General features: G+C 32.1%; 1 non-coding gene and 3 pseudogenes across 1 annotated transcript; 1 reads left to right on the plus strand and 3 right to left on the minus strand.

The window, feature by feature from the left end:
• LOC119569182 lies at positions 1–158 on the plus strand. Its single transcript, XR_005228221.1, has one exon. It is a non-coding gene; the product is annotated as a U1 spliceosomal RNA (small nuclear RNA).
• Positions 159–2482: 2324 nt separating this feature from the next.
• LOC119569188 lies at positions 2483–2602 on the minus strand (annotated as a pseudogene).
• Positions 2603–3287: 685 nt separating this feature from the next.
• LOC119569181 lies at positions 3288–3406 on the minus strand (annotated as a pseudogene).
• Positions 3407–4680: 1274 nt separating this feature from the next.
• On the minus strand, positions 4681–4800 carry LOC119569187 (annotated as a pseudogene).
• Between the last annotated feature and the right edge of the window lie 2589 nt (positions 4801–7389).

Below are 7389 nucleotides of genomic sequence, written 5' to 3' on the forward strand. Positions count from 1 at the left end.
ATACTTACCTGGCACAGGAGATACCGTGATCACGAAGGCGGTTCTCCAAAGGCGAGGCTCACCATTGCACTCCGGTGTCGCTGACCCTTGCGATTAACCCAAATGTGTTACTCGGTGCGCAATTTTTGTAAGCGGGGACTCCGTTCGCGCTATCCCCCTTATAACCTTTAATTTTTACCGAAAAGTGTATTAGATCCACTTGTCCACCTAGTCTAGTTAGTAGTAAGTAAAGTTAAAAGAAAAGACCCGTTAACGGGTAGGAAACAGATGGGAGAGGGGAAGGATAAGGGTGGGATCGAAAGATGATTTAGTAAGAGAGAAAAGAGTTTGGGGTTAACCTAACATGCGGGGTAAAAGTTTGGGGCATAGCTTACAGGAGGAGGAAAGGAGGACAAAGGTTGGCAAGGGAGGCCCCGCGCCATCGGTGGTTCGCGCTGCCCTGGCATGGCAGTCACTCGCTTCGCATGAGCGAACTCACGGTCGGCGAGCTAACCTAGTCATCTCTTTACTTCTATATATTTGGTTAATTTGTACAACCAGCCCATTGAATTTTACTATAACTTGTTCGAGATATATATATGTATTTCGTAAACGAGTTAAAATATTGAAATACAGAAAATTTCAGTTCATTATCATGGTAGTATTCATACTAGCATTAACAAATTATTTTTAGTAATCTGTCAAGCTATATGCAGGTTTTTTGGGGGCAACATTATGGGTATTTTGAAGGGCAATGCCTTTGATTGCCATTTCATGACAAAATAGATGTGAACAATGCAAAGCTGTATATGATATATATACATATATATATATATATATATATATATATATATATATATATATTATACCATATATATATATATATTATATATTATATATATATATATATATATATATATATATATGAATATATATATATATATTAATACAAAGAATCGGTCTTTTTAAAAAATTGCCATGTAAATGTATCGATGTACCATTTTTTCGTTACATTTTGAGAAAAACACCCAAGCGATACCGATAAACGATGCAGATATTGAATCGCTAAGGGATACAGGTACCAATACAAAAGCATCGATCGATATATGTATCACGATACTGCCCATCTCTTAACTAAAATGATGAATGTAAATCATAATGTATCGGAGATACTGGTGATAATATTATTGATGATAAGTTATAAAGCAATACTGATAATAATCATAATTGTAATCCTACCATTAGTAATGATAATTAGTAAATAAATAAATAGATAAAACTAGTGATAGTGATCATGGAAGCAAAAATGTAATAATGGTTATCATGGCCTTCTTATCATATCATAATTACGATAACGATGATCTTAATGATACTATAACAAACCAATCACGGATGGGGAAGACGTAGATTATTGTGCCTCAGTGTCGTGGACATTTTTTATTAGCTTTATATCTGTCACTTCTCTTATTATGTAGTTTCCTATTGTGGAAGTTTTTGCATAGAATATTTTCATTTACAATATCTACATTTGCTTTATCTGTCTGTTGACCATGTCAATGATACTGGTTATATTATGGATGATAATTTCTTTAAGAAATTAGAAATTGTAATCCTACCAAAATGTCGTTAATCAGTAAATTATTAATTAGATTAAAATTAACATGAAAATACTTAATAATCGTGATAATGGCCAGCTTAATGATATCAGTAATTACGGTAATGATAACCATAATGATAATTATGAGAAACCAATTAGAAATAGGGAAGATTGTTGTTCCTCCATATAGACATTTTTTTGAGCTTTCTATCTGTCACTACCTTACTGTGCAATTTCGTGTTGTGCAATTTTTGTTTGGAATATTTTAAAATATAAATTCTTTATATCTTTTCTAGCGCGGAGACTGGCCCTAGTGTTGTTGTTGTATGCTTGTGTTTGTGCTTGTTAACCTTGAATATAATTTATTGATTTTCTACCGAAAAGAAGCGTGTGGTATTTCCAACCAAATGCTTACTATCGTTGGCGAATGAATTAGCAGTTTGTATATTTATGGCAGTGGACATACATTTCAATTTTCATTTCATAAGATTATACGCAGACGACTCAGTCATTTTTTAAGTTTTTTCGGCCCTGGAAGACCGAACCAAAGCTCTTTTTTTAGACTATCTTTATTACGATCATATTCTTATTGTTCTTTTGTATATATCATTACTAATATAATTGTTACTAATACACTTAATATACTTGTTACAGCTTCATTTTTTTGTCTTTCTAAAACAAAATGTTTTTATTATGAGAAATTTATTAAAATAGAATTGCATTTACTTTAGTTACCTCTATGATTCATACTATCAATTTTCTGTTTATCCTTCTCCCTCTTTTCGATAACTTTTCACTATTTGCTATTGACTGAAGTAAAATATCAATTGATTTCTCTATACAAATATAAGAAGAGTTGCTATAAATTGTATTGAAATAATATACAATAATTGATATACAATAAAAAACCAACAGCATCTGGTGTTCCCCGGCGGTCCACCCATCCATGTACTGACCAGATCCAACGTTGCTTAATTTCGCTGATCGGACGAGAAGCGGTGCTTTCAACGTGGTATGATCGATGGCGATTATATATTTAACATTAACCAGTTTTATTTCAGTGTTCATTGACTTTTCATAAAAACAATGCGTCTTTTGTTTTTGCATCAAACTTCATTACAATGACGTTCAAGCCATCAATGTAACAATCGTCACTGGCGGAGTACAGGCAATTCTAACTAGGTCAGCTCTTTCTTTGTGCACGCTGGTCCTAAATATGTAGTTTCCTATTGTGTAAGTTTTTGTTTAGAAAATTATCATATGCAGTTTCTAGATCTGCTTTGTCTGGCGCGGAGATACGAGAATGTTGTGCTGTGTGCTTCTCTTTGTGACTGTTATCCAGTAAATATAATACATTGATTTCAACATTCATCTAACGAAAGTGAAATAAATGTGTTTTCTGAAAATCAAACGATCTACAGAACCAAATCTTCAAACCTGATGCCAAATATATTGCTAAAATTTAATTGTGATATATATATTATATATATATATTAGTATCAGAAACTTAATAAAATGTTTAGAATGGAGAATTGCATTTGCTTTTGTTACATCTATGAGTTCTATTCGTTTTCTTCGCTCCGACGGCGATGATTTTTACTCTAATTTCCATGGACTGAAGTATAATTTCAATTGATTTGTTTATATAAATGTAAGAAGAGTTGCTAAAATAGTAATGAAATGCTTAGCATATTTAGTTTATATAATAAAGTGCCAACAGCATCTGGTGTTCCCAGGCGGTCACCCATCAAAGTACTGACCAGACCAACTTTTGCTTAACTTCGCTGATCGGACGAGAAGCGGTGCTTTCAACGTGGTATGATCGTTGGCGTGTGGTGTTTTTAACATTAACCAGCTTTAATCAATACTCATTTCTAATGAATATTAATATAATGTATCCTTTGTTTTTGCATCAAACATCATTACAATGACATTCTAGTCATCAATGCATTAATCACCACTATTGGAGTATAGGCAATTTGAACTCAATTGTCACAACTTTTAAGCACCTTTAGTAAGCTTCTTCCTTTTTTTTTGTGCAATTCTGTAAAGAATGCAGGGTACACAAGTAATACATAATATATTGAATAAATAAATTTGTGTACACACGCATCCCTAACTCTCACATCGTTACTGTTAGTAGGAAAAGTTAAATATTATAGATAATAATAAACAGAAATTCAGATTATTATTGAATCTTGAGTGCTTTCATATAACTTCTTGCTATTACTGTGTCTCTTCTTTTGTTGGTATTATCAATATTTGTAATTGTATTTGTATAATTCTTCTTCCTAGTAATTTTGTCATTATCACTATCATTAATCAGTCTTTAAACATGTGATAATTTTTGCTTTCAAAAGCATTATTGTTATGGTACTGACAATATTAATGATAATTTTTAAAAAGTTATAAAAAAGTGTTGTTGATAATACTGGTTATGACTGTAATCCTACTACTAATGAAATTAGTAAACCAATAATTAGAAAAAACAATAGCATTGTACCAAAAATATCTTATGATACAATAATTAAGATATCTATGATCATGATAATTATAGCTAAACCAGTTGCCGATAGGGGAAGAGTAAATTATTACGTTACAAGGTCGTTGACATGTTGTCGAGCTGTTTCACTTATCTTAATATGTAGTTTCCTGTTGTGCATGTTTTTTTTTTCTTTTCTTTTCTTTTCTTTTTTTTCTTTTTTGAATATTTTCATATAGTTTCTAAATCTGTTTTATCTTGCTCGGATATTAGACAGCGTTATACTGTGTGTTTCTCATAGTGATTATCCCGTAAATATGATGTATTGTTTTCTACACCCATCCGAAAAAAGAAATAAATCTATTTTATATAATTCACCCGTCCTACCATGATAAAAATAAGAATCTGTTTTCTATAAATGACCCGCCCTACCATGAGTTAATTAATCAGAACTAAGATGGCCTCTGTAAACCGCCGCTTGGGGTGACATATAACATACTAGTACAAGAAAATGAAGAAGTTAAAGAGCGTTCTTGAAAAATAGTAAAATGAAGATAACATTTGTGTTTCAAGTGGTCACCCATCCGAGTAGTGCCAAACATACTTAACATATGTAATAAAATGCCAACAGCATCTGGTGTTCCCAGGCGGTCACCCATCCAAGTACTGACCAGACCAACATTTGCTTAAACTTCGCTGATCGGACGAGAAGCGGTGCTTTCAACGTGGTATGATCGTTGGCAAAGTATTGATAAACGTTAGCCACTTTTCTGTCGTGCTCGTCATTTTTATACATCCTAATATAATGTATATTTTAGTTTTGCATCAAACTTCATGACAATGACATTCCAATCATAACATTGAGATCTTTTCCATAATGTAAACATCAGTCACAATCGACTACTATCGGGAGTATTGGCAATTCTAATTATTGTCACCAGTTTTTTGCACCTGCTGTAAGCTTTTACTAATTATTGGGCTGTGCAACTTTGTAAAGAATACAAGATGTAGAAGTAATGATAAGAAATTGAGTAATATGATATTTTATATGATTTTTAATGTGTACTCATTCTACTGCATCTCTTGCACAGAGATAAACGATATAGCTAACCATAAGCAAAAATACCGATTATTATTGAATCTTAAATTTTGAGTGCTTTCATAAAACATTTTTGCCGCTATTGTTCTTGTTATTATCTTTTTTTTTATTTGTTTCGTTATGATTATTACTAGCATTTCAATATATTATTCTCATCATCGTTATTGTTATTAATTATGATAATTAAATGTAAATATAAATCATAATTAGCATCATATCAAAGATACTGGTAATAATATTATTGATCATAATTCGAACAAAATGTAGTATCATTGTTGATAATGATTACCCGAGCAGTAACGATGATTAGTGAATTAATATTTCGACAAAATGAAATATAGCAATTATGGTAATATCACTGTCTCTTGGTAAAATGATAATACTAACCGCATAAAGAAGTCATTTAGGCCCTCTTATATGTAGTTAAGATCATACAATTAAGAACATTTGTTTTTACAGTGGTTTAGCCTTTTTTTCGTGGCGGAGTATTCTCGACTCTCCATCCACAATGGGTTCCTTATCCTCAGAAGTTATTTTCCCTCGTGTGTGAGCAAGTTAAGAGTGGCTATGCGAAAGGGCTCTAGTAGAAAACAGCTAGGATGCGACTGATGCACTGAACGAATGCACCGTGCTAATAGACGTGTCTGTGTTACGAGTTGATGGTCAACATACTTAGTAAAAAAAAATACATACTAGATTAATTGAGGTAAAAAATACTAGATTTATGGATTTCTATTAACAAACACAGAAACTCAGGTCACAGTGAAAATTCTGGACCTACGTTGGCAACACTGATTAGAAATTTGTTTTATATCGCTTATTATGTAGGAATCGTTGATGAAAAGAGAAAAATATGACTAGAGAATTGTTAAAGTTACAATTGCAAACAGGATTTGAATCCCAAATCACCATTCCTGTGATTAGTTGATCTTTATCATATATCTCTAGAAGCATGACTGAGATTTATTTACGGAAAAGAGAATCATCATGAGTAATCATCGCATGTTCCAGTTTGCATAAATGAATAGTGACCCTAAATTAGATTTGCTTGCCTTAGTGATCATGTGGTACTTGCATGGAGAGTAAAGAATTTCCAACAAAAGGGAGAAAAAGTCAACAGTGTAGATAGTTATTTTATGTCACCCATACATTCGAATACTTTTGGCATTTTATTATATATGCTATATAAGCCATACATATTTGCCTAAAGAACTCAATGAAAATTATGCTTCAGTCAACAGCAAAACAGTAAAAGCAAATTTACCGTTGCAAAGAGGGAGAAGGATAGAACGAATTTAGTAGTAATCGCATGAATATAATAGTAAAAATACAAGTACTGATATCTGCAAAAGAACAGTGGAAAAATGATAGAAATAAAGATAATATCAATATCCAGGACAGCAAATAAAATTTTTAAAAAGTCGCGGCTGTAGTTTCATTAATTGGATTGTTATACAAAAGTATATTTGTTTGTATATATATATAATGTAAAAATGTCTTTTTGCCTTTCCCCAAGTGTTTGAGTAATAGTTGCAAACCATTAATTCTTTATAGAGTATTATGGCACAAAGAGTGATAGAAGTCTAGCAGAATTTGGTAAATCATTAACCATAATTGGATTTACTCCCTTAAGTGTTGGACTGGTTGATGTTAGTATGAATCTCATTGATGTGACTCTGATGCCATGGCATTGAAATTTGCAAATGGTATGTAAAGAGTAAGCAATGATGATGTTGATATTAGTTATAACATTCTAAAAGGATTGATAAATGATGGTGATAAGATGAAATAAAATTACTAGTAATAACCATTTTACGATAACTGATATTTTGAAGACTGATAATACCAACATAAAACAATACGATAACAGCAAGAAGTGCCCGAAATATGATTGCATGTGAACACAGATTTATAACCGTATTCAGATCATTTTACTCAATATCTAATATATTACTTGTTATCGTGCATTTTCTCTTTACATAGTTGCACAGCTCAAAATGAGTAAATGGGCTCACGACAGGTGCTTTAAAGTGGTGACAATTGTCTGTACTCCAACATGATGATTGATGCACTGTGGAGCAGATCCGAGTGATTAGACTGGAATGTCATTTTAATGAAGTTTGATGCAACAACAAAAGATAAATTATATTATGTATGAAAAATCTGTGAGCACTGACGTAAAGCTGGTTAATGTTTTAAGTTGTACGACAACGATCAAACCACGATGAAAAC

Source organism: Penaeus monodon, unplaced genomic scaffold (genome assembly GCF_015228065.2).
Source record: "Penaeus monodon isolate SGIC_2016 unplaced genomic scaffold, NSTDA_Pmon_1 PmonScaffold_1323, whole genome shotgun sequence".
In the NCBI taxonomy this organism is placed as follows: domain Eukaryota; kingdom Metazoa; phylum Arthropoda; class Malacostraca; order Decapoda; family Penaeidae; genus Penaeus; species Penaeus monodon.